At 43.3% G+C, this 18,084-nt stretch overlaps 1 protein-coding gene across 4 annotated transcripts in view; it reads left to right on the top strand.

Moving 5' to 3' along the window:
* The first annotated feature begins 141 nt into the window (after nt 1–141).
* KIAA1958 (KIAA1958 ortholog) overlaps nt 142–18,084 on the top strand; it is a 54,674-nt gene continuing 36,731 nt past the window's right edge. For 2 of the 4 annotated variants that reach the window (XM_042015341.1, XM_042015338.1), the window contains exon 1: nt 142–347. The gene's annotated coding sequence lies outside the window, so the exon portion shown is untranslated. Of the gene's footprint in view, nt 348–6,024; nt 6,048–6,140; nt 6,217–18,084 lie in introns of those variants that run through there. The other 2 variants (XM_042015339.1, XM_042015340.1) reach the window with 2 other exon arrangements.

Raw genomic sequence — 18,084 nt, forward strand, 5'->3', positions numbered from 1 at the left:
GTGCGGTGTGCGGAGTGCGGAGTGCCATGGCACACTGCCTGCGGTGCGCTGCCAGTCCGGGCCGGTGTGCGGTGTGCCATTGCACACTTCCTGCGGTGCGGGGGACCGGGCGCTGGTTTCCGGTGGCTGACAGGAGCCGGAGCCCGCCGCTGCCTCCTCCGGCGCGGAGTACCACACACCCCCGCACACACCGCGGGGAGGAGGAGGAGGAGGAGGAGGAAGAGGGCGGAGGGAGCGGAGCAGCCCCCCCGCCCCAGCCCCGAGCGATATCGCCCTCATCCCCCCATGCAATACGGGCGATATAGCACAGCTCCCCGCCCCGCGCTCCCACGGACAGGCACCTGCAGGTACGTGACCCGCCCGGCCGCACCGTGTGTGTGGATGCGTGTGCGGGGGTTGCGTGTGTGTGCATCCAGCGCTGCCCGGCGCGGGGGCGGGAGATACTCCCGTGTCTGGCTCGCTCTCTTTGTGCGCGGCCAAGGGCTCTCTTGGAAGCTTCAGCGGGCACAGGCACGGGCCCCCCGGCCTTGTCGCGGAGCGCTGTGCAGTGGCAAGGCTCGGTGTGACCCCCCCCGGGCTGCACGGGGCGTGCCGGTGAAGGACGGGGGGAGGCAGCGGTGCCTGAGGGGTCGTGGTTTGTCACAACATACGGAGTGGAGTGGAGCCCCTCGCCCCGCGTTGCACCCTCTTGCAAAAAGAAAAGCGACCCTTACAGCCCTCGCTCCCCTCCCAGCCCCAGCCCCCGGCTGAAATAGAGGTGGGCAGGCGCAGGGGGCTGTGGTTTGGGGCCCCACGGGTCTCCCGGTTGCACCGACAACGGGGCCGAGGGCCAGTGCCTGGCGGTGTGGTTTGGCCCCACGTGAGGTTCGGGCCCTCTGGCACCTCCCTCAGGGGTGCTCCGAGGGGTTCCTCTGGTCCCCAGCCCAAGCAGGCGGTGGGGTGAGCACTGGGAAAGGCAGCTCCTCACCAACTTGGCTTGCCAGCGAGACGAGGCAGGAGCAATAAGGCAAGCCAGAAAACAGAAGCAAGCTTGGAAAGGATGGTTACATGCAAAGGAAAAGAGTGAAAACGTTGGAGAGATATATTGAGCCTTCTGCAATTAAATTCTAGCTGTCAGACAGAGAGCCACTCTCCAGCCAGAGGAATAACTATGACACATTAAAACTCACCCTCCATCTACAGTGTTAATGGTTATAAATATCTCCTGAACACAGCTGGCAGTTCAGTAGTACTAGATGTAGAGTACAGCTATTTCCATTCAAGTGAATGAAGATCTGTCATAGAAAAAACCTAAAACACTCAGTAAAAATGACATCCCTTTACGTGGCTGGCTTTCAACATTTGAATTGTTAATCCATGAAGTTTACTTTTGACTGTCTTCTTTGCCATTCCCCCACTATCGTTCTCAGAAATACAACTTCTGCCAGTGGTGTTGCAATGCTAAAACTGTGATAGATGCTGAAGCTTGGCTGTGAACTGGCACAAACTAATGTTTTTCATTTTTCTGTTGGTTTTAAGAGAAATGGGACTCAGCACTTAGTGTGCTTGATAGCAGCAGTGAGAATTTGCATAAAACAAATAATGACATCCCTTTGCTGTGTTCTGGATGGCAACTTTTCAGGTCAGGAACTAAGGTTGTTTTTCTTAACTTTTTTGTTTCCTCAAACAGAGTAACCCCAAAAGGTCTTTTCAGGTCAGGAGTGACCAGTTCCTGTTTCCCTCATGGCTTCTTCAGTTCTCCTCCATATAATTCAGAGCTCAGACCAACAGGGCTGTACTCACGTGGTTGTGCAATTAACCTAATAACCAGCACCACACCGGGGCTGCAGGCCTTCCCCACAGCATATGTGCATGGTTTCAGACCGTTTCTGACTGTCTGGCCTTACCAGAAGCCAGGAAAAATTGCCCTGGGGGTCAAATCTGCCAGTTGTCTCAGGCCGATTATTCAAGCATCACTTCAGGCTTGGCTAAACCTGGTTTTGCTCACTTCTAAAGCCACACAAAAGTTGGATTCTCATGGTTCATTCACTCACCTACTGTCCTGTGCTGAGCCTGGTGCTCGACCTGGATAAGTCATGCACAGAGCCCCTCTTCCCCTTTTGCCTGTGGCTTTCAGCAAAAAGCTATTTTTCAACCTTTTGCTCAAGTTTATCAGCTCTTTGAAATCCTTCATATGCAAGCTAACAAACAAACCTGATAGTTTAAGGACCTTGCACCTGAAGATGTGATAGATACAAGAATTGGTAAAAAGATACTGTGTGGTCTAAGTATTAACGGAAAGTGTTGAGTAGATGATAGGTGGTCTTACATGCAGTGTAAAACTTGTTGTGACAGAGGTACACCATGGAGTTAGTATTTTTGCTGTTGCCTCTAACTCATCTCAAGAGTGTAGCAGAGGTTTTCTTTGTATTCCACTGAAATAGCTAGGTGTTCAGAAGGTAACTTAGAACTTGTGGAGAAACCATAACAGCTCGAGTGCTTCTCTAGCCATTGTTAGCAAGCTGGGGTTTTTTTGTAAGAAAATATGTATTGATATTGCCCCTGTATTGATGCATCTATGCACTGGTAGTTGGTATCACACCAGGAAGTTTTCTATAGTTGTACGCTGAAAGTAGTTTTCTCAGTTATACACTGAAACTTACACTGAAAATTTCAAAAGCATGGTATAATTCTGTTTCATTCACGCAGTGATAATGGATTTATAGTCAAAAGTTCCTAAAGCAGCAGCAGTTTGCTGCCTTAGCTGTTCACACCTGGCAGGCACCAGCTGCACCTGCCTTAAGAGGCCACTGAACCTCACCCTGGTGCCAGTTTGAGTGGGCTGCCATGTGTCCACCCACTGCAGATCCATGGAGACTTGGAGTTTCAGCAATGACATCCTTTGGTATTTTCAGTCTCCCAGCTTTATGCCTCTCTGCCTTCCTTCCCTGTTACTCATAAAAAGTAGACAGAAGAGGTCTGAAGGTCTTAAGTGTGATCCCAACCTTGGCACTCATTTCAACAGTGCCGCTGTTTTTCCACATCTGCGCTCTGGGAGCAATAACCCATCCATGCACAGCTCACAGAGGTGGTGTGAAAATTAACTGCTGTTTGTAAGGCACTTTCACAGAAATGTGTGTGGCAGTTGCTCCTCTCGAGGATTGTTACACATCTGGTAATTCAAGTGTAGCTAGCTGAACATAATACTCTGCTTCCAAAGGTTATTGCTGCACACCTTTTTTGCAGAGTAAAACAGGGTGAGATGAAGATTAGTGACTTAAAAGTACAGCAAATTTTTATTGGCTTTTTTAGTCCCTTTCTGTGAAAAATATTCAAAAAGGAGTCAAATGTTTCCATGATGGATTTGCATAAGTTAAAGGAGCTCAAAAGAATTACACCTTAGTACTATGAATAATGAAGAGGACCCATGGAGCCCAGCTGCTTCATCTTCAGTTACTTGACCTTGGTTCTGATTTGTTGATTTATGAACTTTATTTACTAGCCAGGTTGGTGAATTGTCTTGCAAGACAGAAATTACAGGGTGTCAGTCCTCTCTCGTTTCTTTGGTAATGAGTATACCTCACAGATTCCCTAATGACACCCCTGGCTGGCCACTGACCATCCATGTTTTTCCTGAAGTAAATAAAAGGTCTTGGTCATATGACTGTCTGACCTTAAGCATTCAAAATGGAAACAGAAATAAAATAATAGGTGCCTTCAGCATGGTGAGAATGTGTTGTATTTTGGCCTCAGTCATCCATGCACATTTGGGATGTAAGCAGATAACTTTCAGTATTGTATTTTTTGCTTAGAACAGTATGGTGAAAAGGACCTATCTCACATCCTGGGTTTAGTTTGATCTTAGTAGAACCTCTTTGCCTGGCTGTGTGCTAAGAAGTTATTCTGCGTGATCTAGGGGCTATTCTCAATTACAGGTATTTTCCACATTTTCTGCACAGTAAGTTTTTATCGTCGTCCTTGTATTGCTTGAGAGTTCATTTGGGCTTCCATTCCCTTTTCTTATTTTTGTTTAGCAACAGGCAGGATCTGAAACTTTTGTTCACTTGACTGATATTAGCTCAGAGACATCACGTAAGTTCTGTTGGACCTGGCCATCTTAGGATTTTAGTCCTATGAAAAGTTACAGGAAGAAAAATTTTCCTCTAAGTGCAGAATCACAGGGTTAGATTAATGGTATTCACCGAGTGAGCACTGTGACCTTCTGCAAGCTTTTATTTCTATTGTTCAAGGTAGTTATTTTCTAAAAGTGGTCATCATGCCTTAAATATTTTACATATGTGTTTTACAAATAGTACCCAAGATAACTGGAAGAGATAAGGGGAGGGAAGAGATTCCTGTCCCATTTTCTCTCCAGGTTTGTTTATTTCATCAATTTATTTCTTCCTTTTTTTTTTTTTTTTTTTTTTTGTGTGTGGTCTGCCCTGTTGTTTTCCTCTGTGGTCTTCAGTAAAGTGACTGTCTTTGATCAGTGTGGACAATCAGGCATAAAAAAATTAGCATTTTCTGAAAACAGGAGCATAACCGTATAGCGGTGATCCAAATGTACCTGATACTTTGCTTTTCATCTAGTCCAGTGGACTTTCTTGCATCACCAATGCTATAGTTTGAAAGCGTGATTGTCCAGTCCCTTCACCTAAGAACAGCTGCATCTTCACGAAAGAAATAGGCAAGAAAGGTGTCCATGATATAATGATCTTCTACAGCAGTTTTTTTCGATATATGTTTAAAGCTGACAGCAACTGGTTTTTGTAATGTCAAATTTTACTATCTATCCTCATGGGGTTAAGGCTGGAGAAAAGAAAAACCGCTGCTGATCTAGTAGGCTGGAGAAATGTCTCAAATGAAATAAAGTGAAATTAAATTAAGCAACTGGAGCCACACCATGAGACACACCATGAGATGTGTGGATGGGGTGCTGAGGGGTTGGAAGACCTATTGCTGGAATCAGCCGAGGTAAAGCTAAAGTGATGCTAAGGTGACTACGGTCCTCTTCCGCCCTTATGCAAAACCCACAGTCTTTGTACTCACTTTGTTATTCCCGATACTACTCATTTACATATAAATTGGCTGCCACTCCCCGCCCTGTTTAGGCATGGAGGGGGGGTCGCCTGAAGCAGCCAACATAAAAAAGGACAGGGAGCTACGTTGTGTGGGACTTCAGGATATCAAAGAGCTCCGTTGGCTGGATTCAGGACCAGGGATCTCTCTCACTCTCTCTGTCTCTTTTCCCTTTCTTTCTCTTCCCCTCTCCCCGCTATCCTCTTCCTTCCTCTTTCTCATATTGCAAAGTTTATGAACACGGGCATTTGCTAACCATGTCCCTTCATGTGAGTAACTATTGTAAGTTGTCCTTCAAATAAAATTGTTACTTATTCAAGGACCACCAGTGTTTTTTTAGTGCATCTTGAGACAAATGTATTTTCGAATCTGAGTCACTTTCCTCCCTCTCTTGTGTTGGGAAGTCCTAAGGGACACCCATTAAGTGGGGAGGGAGAGCAGGGAAATAACCTCTTAGCTGTAAGCCAAGATAGGTTCGAGCAGTGCCAAGACGACAGCTGCCCGGGAAAGGCCAGAGCTTGACTGCTACCCTGTTTGAAGTTGTTATCTCCTCCTTCCCTGTCTCAAATTAAAAAACAGAGTTTCTAGTATGCCTCTGCTGAACCCAGACATTTATTTTGCGGGTGTGTATTTCCACGTGGTCAAGGACTATGGTTTACACGCTGTAAACTGCATTTAATAGGTTCTGCAGTAGTGACCCAAAATAACTGCTGTTGTATTTGATAAATATTAAAAGATGTGTCATATATAAATATTAATAATATATTTATTATTAAATAATAAATTATGCTTACTTATAAATACATATACATATAAGTAATATAATTTTATTTTGAAATTGTATTCTATATTCTGTATTACTAAATATAATATAGTCTATTAGCATGGTAGATGCTTTTTCTTTTTTTTTTTTTTTTAAACTTGTTTTGTTCCATACTCAGATGAGAGAGAAAAGAGAGATCTTATGCAGAAGGTGTCTGACTTACAGGGTGAGGAAGCTGTGGTTCTGCTGGAATCTGTCCTATCCAGATGTTCCTGAATGATATAGGGTAAGAAATAACACACCTCTCTCTGTGTTGCAGTTGTGTAGAGCATGAGGCCAGAAGGAGACACAAAGATATGGGAGCACAGAATCAAATTTCAAAATCGTCTCAACAGGTTGGAAACTTGGGCTGGAGATGGCAGGATGTGAGGTGTAAAATGTACGGTTGTGCTCTGTGGTAGGTGAGGAAAATGCTGATATTGCACGCTAGGTAGCCATTTTTTGCCTTTTTTTTTTTTTTTTAAGCAAAAAATTCTGTGCAATGGGAAGGGAGTAGCTTTGCTCTATGGCCAAGGTGGATGGGACAGGAAACCATTTTCAGTAGGAGGGAAGGTCAGGGCTAGGCATGAGAACATGCTCATTAGCCAGTGTGATATGGGAACGGGTGTGCAGAGGGATGTCAGTGGCATGAAGAGGAAAACACTGTGGTGAAATGAAAACGCTTCTCAATTGGCACATCTTCAGCTTTGTCCTTGTCACAGTGCTGATATCTGCCCAGAAGTCATCCTGGTGCAGAAAAGCACTGGAAACCTCCTCCGTTTTGTTGAACAGCACACTGGCACGGTATTTACACCTTATCTCGGCTACAGCAGGTACTTCCATGCAGCAATGGAAGAGAGAATAGATTCCATTCTCTCTAGAATGAGAGCCGAAATTAGGGTAAGATTAGCTTTTGGTATGCACTTGGTGTTGCACTGTAACTTTTCTGTTTGTCTTCTCTCTTTAAACCTGAAGCCACAGAGTGTAGTTTCTATACTTCCGGTATCTCTGCAGTCTAAGTACAGAGGGGAGAGGATGTATTTATGTTACAAGTGTTCTCCCAAAGCTGTAGAGAAAACCCTCATCACCCTGTGATAGTTTGCAAAATCTGCTGCAACACACCATAAGGAGCCAGCATATTTTAGCTGGTAACACTCCAAATGTCATAGCTTGGAATTTGCAAAATATTGCAGCATGGAAAAAAAATTAATGAACTATTCTCAAATGTAGAAGCTGGCACTTTTTTTTTTATCTGTGAGTTTTTGATCCTTGCTGTTGAGCCAGCTTTGCTCATGCCACAGAAGATGCCCAGCTACTCATGGAGTGGAATGTTTTCTGTTTTCCATCGTGTGGATTGTTCCCCTATGGCAGTCCATAGTCATACTGCATCATGCCACTCTACACTCTTAGGTTAAATATTTGCTCAGATTTTGTTGTAACTGAAAGAGTTTTATAGAGTCTTTTTTCATGTTTAATGAGGAAAGTGAGTACTTCCTGTTCAAAATTCAGATTTCATGCTGTCTTTTTTTAGCGCTGGTAGGGGGAAGAATAATGTCTGGTTTCTTTTTTTAAAACTTTCTTATCTGTAACTATAAAAACAAGGGTGTGCTTTTAAAAACCAAGCTCTTACAGTGCCAGTATTAATTTTTTTAAACCCAGGAGGCAAACATTTATTGTGTAACCAGTACATTAGAATTGAAACTGTTCTGTAAAGTGGTTGGCATAGTCTGTGCCAGATATGTGTATCCTAGCAATTTTACCAGACTTGATGAGTGCTGATGACTTAATTTCAAACCACTCAAGTTTAACATTTCCATCTCTGATTTCCAGAAGTACTATTACTATAACTATTGTGGAAATAATCAGGTTAAAAAGAAGCATTGTGTTTTGTGTTTATAATGATTTATTATTAACTATCCACTGTCAGGTGGGTATTTTCCAAATCTTCTAGATTTCAAGTCACAAGTCTCATGTAAAGAGAATGTAGATTCTCTTTACAAGTTTAAAACTTGTACCCCCAAGCCAACAAAAAAAAAAAACCTCATGCAAATAACTTGTGTCCAAAGCCTGTTTCAATTAAATCCTGTTTCCTGCACACAGCTTTGCACACAGCTAAGAACCCCATAAATGACAAGTTTGGTCTGAACTGAATATTATGAATTAAACAAGCAATGTAGTATTCCACCCACTTTGTCTGACCTGCTGTTTGGCATCAGCCTAAAGATCAGGCACAGTGCCAAGTGTCTGCTGAACACGCAGTGTGATTTGATTGAAATACTGGTGACAATGATTTTTTGACTGGGCAGAGCTGGGTCAGATATTCTGTTTTTACAAATTTGTCTTGGTTTGAGGAACAGAAGTTACTTATTGTGGGGGTGAGTGAAGAAAGTCATAAAATTATGTATGCAATATGTATAAACACACAGAAAGTAGATTTTCTTTTCCCTTTGTCTCACCATAAACAGTCTAAGAGCTCATTCCTGTAAATATTAGACATTATGGTACTATACCGCAAAATACAGGTGAGTTAACCTCTTGGAAACAGAAACACTTGGAGACTCCTGTGAGGAGGAAGGAGCTTTTTGCCTAAATTAATTAATGCTTGCAAGTTTCACTAGATAATTAAGTTATAAGCATTTTTTTCCTGTTTTTTTGCCCCCCAAATAGCCTACCCTTTGGTTAGATTTTTTTTCTCTTGTTCAATAATCTGTTCTGAAATAATGAGACTGATTTCAATATAGCAGTGTACAGGAGCCTTTCTTAGCAATCCATTGACACGTACAGAGGAAAAAAGGCGGTCTGTCAGAGGAAAAAAAATGTGTAAATTTGGATTTACCATTTCTTTTTGACCACAAGAGAATACATTATACTGAGCATTGCAAGTAAGTTATGTCTTGGAACAGCTCCACAATATAGTGGAGCACTACTGAAATACAGCAGCAGGCAATTTATATGGAGGTTGGTTGTTCACCCAGCCCTTTATTTGCAAGTCACATTCCGCAGTTAAATTCAGCTCTCTTCAATATGCTGCATCTGCTTTAACACGCTGTGTTTGCTGTATGCATTTGAACAGTCTCAAAGAGGGTCAAAATTTGTTTTGGTCTAGCCAGGAGTCAAAGAAAAATAGCAGCCCAGATCCATATATCAAAGATATGCACAATTAACCTTTGCATTTTATGTTTGTGTGTGTGTGTGTGTTAACATTCAGTGCTTTTCTGTTGGATAGTTAACTCTGTAAAGCTAAGTGACCTCTTTCCAGTCAGACATCTCTAAAAACTGTGTCACCTCTGCTGACCTCCTAGTCCTAGATACTGATTAAATAGTTTGGCTGTGTTTGATTAGCTTAGTTTACACGCCATTTAACTGGTACAGTATTTACATGGGATAATACTGTGAAGATGGGGGAGGTAAAAACCTGGAATCACTTCAGCAGGCTCTATGAAACAAAGAGGTATGAATCCATCATGTATGCATGTATTTTAAAGTCTCAGTACTGGCCCTGTGGGGTCAATGATTTTTTTTTTTCCTGTGGAGGAGATGTCACTCCTTCAGTGAAAGGCGTGGGTTTCCCATATTGCAGCAGTTCCCCTTGTGGCTCTGCTCTGATGTTGGTGCCCTGTCCACAGCTGTGAGATCCACGTGGGGCACGAGGAATATGCTTTTCAACAAAGTGAGAGCAAAGCAAATTGCTCCGTGTTTTACTTCATCACTGTTGATGCACTACCACTGTCCTAGTACAATGAAAAAGCAGAAAGTCTGAGTGAGCACATGTAGACATCAGCTGTTCAGTCTCTTTCCTTGTCTGCCTCCACCTGTGAATTTCGCTACTTGCCTACATTGTGCTATGTTGGAAGATAAGTTTTCTTGTTCCCTCTGGCATAGCTGGGGTAAATTTGTAATGTTAGGTTATGTCTCTTCTTTTCATCAAATGGCCTTTATTCCACAACTAATGGCCACTGGGCAATGATTTTCATTAATGTGTTCCAAGGGGTTTCCAGTCCTTTTTTTTTTTCTCACTTGAGTTCGGGTTTGTTTGTGTGTTGTCTGGGTTTTTTTTTGTTTGTTTACTTTTTGGAGACTGTAGCTCTTCAGAAAAAAACAGGGTGACTAGTGTACCCATCGTTGTTCAGGAGGGACTTCTCAGTAAGATGGAGGAGCACCTGCATGTGGCTCTTGAGACTCCTGTGAGGAGGAAGGAGCTTTTTGCCGAAATGAAGCTCTGCCCTGGCCCCCACAGATGTCATTGTCAAGGTTTGGGGACTGGGTTGGCAAGTCAGTAGGAAGGCTTTCAGGACACACAGGGTTGCCTTGATGGTACCACACAAATCTTTCCATATAATTAAGGCAGGCTTTGGTAGCCTTAGTAGAGGGTGGTGGGCAATAGGTGAGAACATCCTGGCTGTGCAGAGGGACCAGGGCTTTTGTGTGGAGGAACCTTAAGTTCCTCTGGGGTGTTTGTGGGTTCTCAGATTTATACACTGCAGTTTGTAGATGTAGTGAGTTTCCTGTGGTCTTGCACTTTCTGTCCAGGGCTGGTATCCCAGGAAAGGTGTTTCTGGTACTGTATTGAGCAGAGGTCTGCAGTGCTGGCTGGTATAAAAGCCTCCTCACAGCCAACCAGCAACTGGGAGAATTGGACCCAGGTCCTTGTCATGGTTTCACCCCAGCTAGCAGCCAACCCCCACACAGCCACTTGCTCACTCCCCCACCAGTGGGACTGGGGAGAGAATCAGAAGTATAGAAGCTAGAAAACTCATGGGTTGAGATAAAGGCAGTTTAATAGGGAAAAAATAGCCATGCACACAAGCAAAGAAAAACAAGGAATTATTTCATTGCTTCCCATGGCAGGCAGGTGTTCAGCCATCTCCAGGAGAGCAGGGCTCCATCACGTGTAACGCTTACTTGGATAGACAAATGCCATCACTCCAAATGCTCCCCCCTTCCTCTTTCTTCCCCACAGCTTTATGTAGTGAGCACGATGCCATATGGTCTGGATGGTCTGGAAATCCCTTTGGTCAGCTGGGGTCACCTGTCCCAGCTGTGTCTCCTCCCAGCCTCCCATGCACTCCCAACTTCCTCACCAGTGTGGAAGTACAAACAGCAGAAAAGGCCTTGGCTCTGTGTACGCCCTGCTCAGCAAAACATTTTACCAGTGGGCAGGGTCAGCACAACAGACACGCACACCAACTTCAAGGAAGAAGTGTAATTTACTATAGTTCAACACAGCAAAGAATTACAAAAGAATAAGCTAAGCAATGCACTCAGTCATTACTACAAAAAATTGCCTATAGTGATGAAGAAAGATACATCACTGGTTACCCTAGTACTTTACCAACATCCAGATCCACACATCAGCTGGGGAGCCCTGGTCACAGTGAAGGACTGGAGGGCCAGTCCCGGTAACTGGGAGATCCTACACGGTGCGTCCACTCATAAGCAAGGTCTCCATCTTTGCTGTAAGGGAGTCCGGCTTTTATATTGCGGAATAAACAAGCTTACATACCTTCTAGTGTGGAAACATCTGGTTTCATCCTCCTCTTGGGTTCTACCCAAAGCCTGGCCAGGGCTCAAGGAGGAACCAAGGGAATTGGCTTTGACCATATACCTCCAAACAAGGCCAGATGTCTGATTTCATGGCCTTGTCCAGCCTCTAAACACAGAAAGATAAATTGATTCTTATCACACTACATATTCTGCTAATGAGGGGATACAAATATCATAATGCTAATGATCATGCATATTTTACTAATGAGCAGATACAAATATCATGTAACCTTTGGTTGGAAGGTTCATCTAGAGGTCAGCTTTGGCTTGGGGCCTGTTGTTCAGGCATCAGTACTTCACAATGACAAAACTATATATTATCAACCCTGTGTTCAGCACAGATCCAGAAGACAGCCCCTTACCAGCCACTGTGAAGAAAATTAACTCTACCTGGCCCAAAACCAGCACAGCCTCCATGACTTATGCCAGAGCCCTCTGTCAGGAAGATCCTGCTCTTGCATCAGGAAGGTCTGCTGTTCCCATTGCATAATGCTATTGCAAGAATTAATGCCTTCTTCCCAAGGCATGAGGTATGTTGTTGAAGTTTTATTGAAAGTCAAGTAAATTAAGTTATATAGGTCATTTTCATCTGCTTGATTCACCTTTCCTCTCTACTTAATGACCACTTTGAAAGACTCTCACAGCCATCAGTGGTCTGGCAGTTTTCCCTCATGACTGTTGTTGAGTGTGATCCTTTCTGGTTCCATTTGTTTTAAATGCTGTACCACTTTTAATTATACTTTTCTTGTGCAAGATACTTCCTCAAAAATAATAGAAGTGTATCACTTTCGCTGAATGTATAATTATACTATAAGGAATTCAGAATTCAGGAGGATGTCAAAGTAAAATTTCTGCTAATGTGACACGCTATTTGAGAAACAATGCCTTGATTTTGTTGTGTGGGATGTATTTTTTTTTCCTGGTTTCTGTCAGAGGACTGACAAAATAAAGAGACATTACCATTTTTCACAGGGTTTGACCCATTAGATTGTTTGGTAGAAAGTATCTGAGTAGGCGACAAATTGAACTGCTTTTATGTTTCCAAGATGCTTAAGATAGAAAATAGAAAAGACAGCACCAGGTATACATGCTGCATATATAATAATATTACTGCCAAGGAAATTTAATTCAGTCTCCAGTGATGGGTTTGGGCAGATGTTTTGCATTCAGTTAGAGATAAGGTAATGCATGCAGTGCAGTCTCAAGTAAGTAGGAACAGAATGAAACTGATATTCTGTATTAGTGGTGTATTATTTATTGTATCTGATAGAAGTGTTGAGCAGACACCTGATACTCACACCATCTGCTTGGTATCAGGAGAGTATGGAAATGCTGCCTGGACTTTTCTTACAGGATTTGCCCAAGAAAAGCTTTTCTTTTGTAAACCACTCCTTTGCTCATGTTTTTCTGGATAATTTGCTTTCTCTGCTAAGGCTATAGTCCGGGCATTAAAAACCAAGGTTTGCATTTAGTAGTTGACTGCAGTGTGCCATCGTCCCTGTATGTTATATCAAGAGAGTGAAAAGCAGCAGTTACGATCAGCTCCTGTAAGAAACCAGTATTTCTGTGCTCTGAGGGCAGGAAACTGCAGGAAGACAGTTTTCATAGACTCATAGAATCATAGAATATGTAGGTTGGAAGGGATCCTCAAGGATAATTGAGTCCAACTCCTGGCCCTGTGCAAGACACCTCAAGAGTCGCACCTTGTGCCTGAGCATTGTCCAAACACCACTTGAACTCTGTCAGGCTGGTGCTGTGACCACTTCCCTGGGGAGCCTGTCCCAGTGCCCAACCACCCTCTGGGTGAAGAACCATTTTTCTAATATCCAACCTAAACCTCCCCTGACTCAGCTTCATGTTTTTTATTCGAGTCCTGTCACTGGTAACCACAGAGAAAAAATCAGTACTTGCCCCTCTGCTTTCTCTGATGGGGAAGTTGTAACTGCAGTGAGGTCTCCCCTCAGTCTCCTCTTCTCCACACTGAACAGACCAAATGACCTCAGCCATCCCTTATATGGCTTCTCCTCCAAACCCTTCACCATCCTTGTGGCCCTTTTTTGGATGCTCTATAATACCTTTGTGTCTTTTCTGTGTTGTGGCACCCAGACCTGCCCCCAGCACTCGAGGTGAGGCTGCCCCAGTGCAGAGCAGAGTGGGACAATCCCCTCCCTTGCCCGGCTGGTGATGCTGTGCCTGATGCCCCCCAGGACACTGGTGGCCCTCCTGGCTGGCAGGGACACTGCTGACTCAAGTTTTGGGATAGTTCATTATAAGAATATACTGTGGAGGGGAAAAAACCTCAAGTTTTGAAAATCTGCTTTGCTCAAGAACTCTGAAGAGACAGGTGTGAGTAATATCCTCAGAAAAAGAATGAGAGAAGGATGAAAACAACTCAAAAAATACAAAGAAGTTTCCAGCCCTTCAGGTTAGAAATAATCTGATGGAAGTGCACTGGATAATTGGGTGATCACATGCCACAGTAGGGTTTGGGTGGGAGGATGAGGTGGGACTTTAAAACTTGAGTTTTCCTCAAAACCCTTGTGGCTCAGGACTGGTGCTTACTGTATTTTGGTATAAATCTCTCAAGGGAAAACCAAATATTGAGTCAGATTCTCCAGACAGGAGACTACAGTTCACTCTGAAATGGTTCCTTTTGCAATAAGTGTGCCTTGGTTTTGTTCACTCTCCATCCACCTGCCCCTGTGGTGTTAAGTGAGACACAGAAAGCCGTTCCCCACAGACAGGGTTAAAGCAATAGTATTTTCCTAGTAAGAGGAGAGAACAATATCCAACAGTGTCTTTTTAGGGCTGTTGTCTTAGTCAGTGATACCTTGAGGAGAAAGGGACTACAGCTAAACAGCAAAAATTAAAAATGGGCAGTGCGAGGGCTACCTGGTGCTGCCTGATGCTTGCTAGGAAATGCAGCTTGATGTGTGTAGTGCAAGGTACAAGGAAGATCAAGGGAGTGCCCTCACTATGCATCACTCAGGATCTGGCATATGACTGTCAACTGGGAATGCCACTTGGCAGTGACATCCATGGCAACAGCACGTGCTGTGAAGGTGCAGGGGCTGAAGAGAGCTGATGAAACTGAACCATGCTGGAAACCTTCGCATTACCTTCTACCAGTCCCTCTGGATGGACCTAGATGGCTCACATATTTCTGCATGCCTTTATGCCTAATGGTAAAACTACTAGAAATGTTGGGTCAGTCAGATGCTATGAGGAAGAATCAAGAAAATTACAGGCACATGTGAGCCTTGGTGAAACTGGCAGTGAGTATTTGGTTTAAACATCTGGGTTAAGAGTGTATTTCTTAATAGTAATTATTAAAGTCAGTCTTTAACTTTCTTTGGAAGCACTTGTTAAAAGCAGAGGCAGGTGACAGTGCTGCTTTGTTTCACTGAGAAGCTAAGTGCAGTGGTAACATTCCCACTTGTCTTCTTTACGGACATTTGTTTAAAGATAGACCTGTGATTTGGAGTTTTTGGTAGCCTTTTGCTGACATTCATTTCTTAAATCAGCCTTTTCCTAATGTTAAATGCTGGTGCCATAGACTTTGTACATTACTGGCTTCACAAATATTCCATAGGTAACAAAAGTGAACTGGTTGTTTGTAAAGCTTGAAGCTAATAAATACAGCCCCATCACTGGATGGTGCACAGTGATGGCTGTGGTTCAGATTTGCACCATGTTTGAGTGATAAGCATTTGCAGCCCACCCAGGTGAGCAGTCAGTCTCACCAAGCACCACCTGCCTAGTGGCAAGGTAGTTTCTTAGGCTCTCAACCTGTTGCCACTGGATTGAGTGATCTCCATGCACTGGAGAGCAGTGCCACCATGGGTTTCTTCTGCATGTCTTGTATCTTCACATAGTTGACTCAAGTATCACTTCCAGTTACTGGCACAGAACCAATCCTGCCTGCCAAATGGTGTATTTGTCCCAGAGGCTGCTCTCCATCCCCTTGCCCTGCACTGTCCATCTTGCCTAGTCTGTAGGACTGGACTCTGGATGAGAACAACCAGAAGCTTTACATTAAAAAAAAAAAAAAAAATTAATGGCTATTTACCAAATACAGTGCTCTTAGCTATGAAATGTTTAATTTGCACAGCTGTGCTGTAGAGAGAGAAATTTTTTGACTGCCCTTTCTCTATCTATCATCTTCCAAAAGTGTACAGCCAAGAGATTTTAATTTCTTCCCTTTTTGTCTTTGGCAGATTTGTCCTTGTATTGCACAGCTAGTCTAAACAGAGGCCTTTTAAAATGCTGTGAGAGGCTTTTTTTTTGTTTGCATCTCTTTTAGAGGTATTCCTAAGTCCATTTGTTCCAGTCTGGCAGACAGCAAGTAAGCTAAATTTCTCCTCATATCCCTGAGCATTTTGCTTGCTGTAGCAACCACAGGAATGGATTTCTCTGTAGTGTGCTGTGGTGCAGCTTGAAATGAAACCTGGTTTCAACAAAGACGGACACACCTCCATCTCTGAGGGCCAAACTGAAGGAGCTACTTTATGTTTTTAACTGGTCTAAGAGCAGTTTCACATTGAAAGGGGGAACAGAGCTGTTCAATTTTATCTCATGCTGCTGTTGGGACTTATGAAACTGCGGAACTTGCCCTCAGACAATGTAATTTGGGTTGCTCAGACTTCTCAGATGTTCTGTGTTTTGTAAAGCCTTTGAGTGCTTTGATTCAGTGCCATTTTTTCTGTGGACATGGGCAATTGTAATTTGGCTACAAAGAGGGAGAGTTACAAAAGTGCTAGCATTCATGCCTCATCAGAAGCAACATTTCAGTACTTGCATTTCTGCTCTAGTGACATGGTTACATTTTAAAAGGCAGTTGCAGAAAGATCATCTTCTCCCTAGTATACATGACACAAGGAGCAACACTTGTGTCTGTCCTACAAGACTTAAGTGTGTTCACCTGCTGTGTTTGGCAGAATTTCTTTTTCTGTTCCTGCAGGAAAGCGTGGGTCAGACATTGCTTACAGCCTTCTGTCTAGCCAGGGCAGGGGCATATTGAGCCTTCCAGGACAGTAAGTGAAATGTGCCCTTCCATTTGGCACACCAGCAAAGTCCCCACATAGGGGGCTGCTTTGCTAAGGGTTGGTTCACAGCATTGTCTTTGGCTTTGTACATGTCATAGGACTGTGGCTGGAGATGCCATCTTACTCTGACTCTTCAATGTAGTCTCATACAGATGCTATTGAAACCTTAGACTGAATGGACAGCATCAGAAGAGTTTGGAGGCTGAGCATAGCAGGGACTTTTTTCAGTGGTAATACTCAGTCAGCACTCCTGTCTTTCTCTTTGGTGCCAACGTGCACCTTTTACTTGCAATTGGGCAGGTGGAAGTGTGTGTGTGAACTTATGACAGGAACTCTTGTTCAGATCTGGAGGATTCTGTTTTCCCCTGCCTGTATGTAGCACAGTGCCTGCTGAGATGCCTGCAGGAAAAGGTGAAATGCTGTCAGTGCAAAACAAGGTGAAATTCAGCTCAAGGCTTAGATGTGGTGTAAGTCAAGGGGTAATTGTCTCTCTGGCTTCTTTCTGAGGTTGCTCCAGCATTGACAATTCGCAGCAGTATTAGAGGACGCCTTGCCTTGGCAAATCCAGAAGTGCTACTATCTACAGAGATATGACAACATCACTGCTAAGTTTGGTGGCAGTAATTTTCACTGCTGCCCCCCCAACTGTATCTCACTGGTAACACTTTGCAACTGGAAGGAACCAGCCTTGTTTTCAGACACCTCAAGAGTGGTGCAAAGCATCAATACAAGAATTCACAGTATAGATTTTTCTGTTTTGGACTCATACTAGTAAATAATCAGGAGCTTTGACTGAAGGAACTCTTTCTGAGAGGAGATGAAGCTGTCTAAGTGCATTGCCAATGAAATCCGATTGGAAAAATGTCAGCAGTAATTAAAGAAAACTGGTCAGGGCAGTTCAATACACTTGCATCCTGTATAAATGTCAGCATGTTCTTTTTCACCCTTTCTCCTTTGTATTTTGGGTCTAACTTCTAAATAAGACCCTGTGTCATTCCTCACTATAATTCCAAAATAGCTCTTCTAGGTTCTGTTTTACTTCTTCAAACAAGACATGTCCAGATGTCTGCTGTGTGTAAGAGATCTGACTGGCTTTAAATGCAAATATACTCCATGACACAGTCGAATGAATGGGTATCTAATCTGTGCATGTCCTTGCAGAAAACGTTGTCAAAGATTAGATTAATAATTAGTATGTTTGAAAGCGCTGTGTTACCCAGAGTGTGGTCCTCAGCTATTCTTGGCAGGTTTTTCAGTGTTTGTCTTTAATTATAGGTTATTCATATCTAGAAAGAGTTAGAAGTTAGATATTGATATCAACATCTCTGGCATGCCTATACGGTATGACAGTTCAGCTTGTATTTGTAGGATAAAGGTGTGTTGGGGTTTTTCCCTTTCTTTGAATGAGGAAAGCCTGTATGTTTTCTACTAACTCTAGTGAAAGGCTGGACTAAATGCAACCACAAGAAAGAATTAGTTGGAAACACTGTCAGGTTGATATAGTAAAACACCTGTTTTCTTTGAAACCTACTGTATTTTAAGAAATATTTTGGTTGATTGTCTGTTATTTAATTGGCATGGAGAGGAGAGAGGAGAGGAGAGAGGAGAGAGGAGAGAGGAGAGAGGAGAGGAGAG

Source organism: Corvus kubaryi, unplaced genomic scaffold (assembly GCF_017639235.1).
Source record: "Corvus kubaryi isolate FWS band 111438036 unplaced genomic scaffold, C.kubaryi_AGA036_p1.0 split3-37296, whole genome shotgun sequence".
Taxonomy (NCBI): Eukaryota; Metazoa; Chordata; class Aves; order Passeriformes; family Corvidae; genus Corvus; species Corvus kubaryi.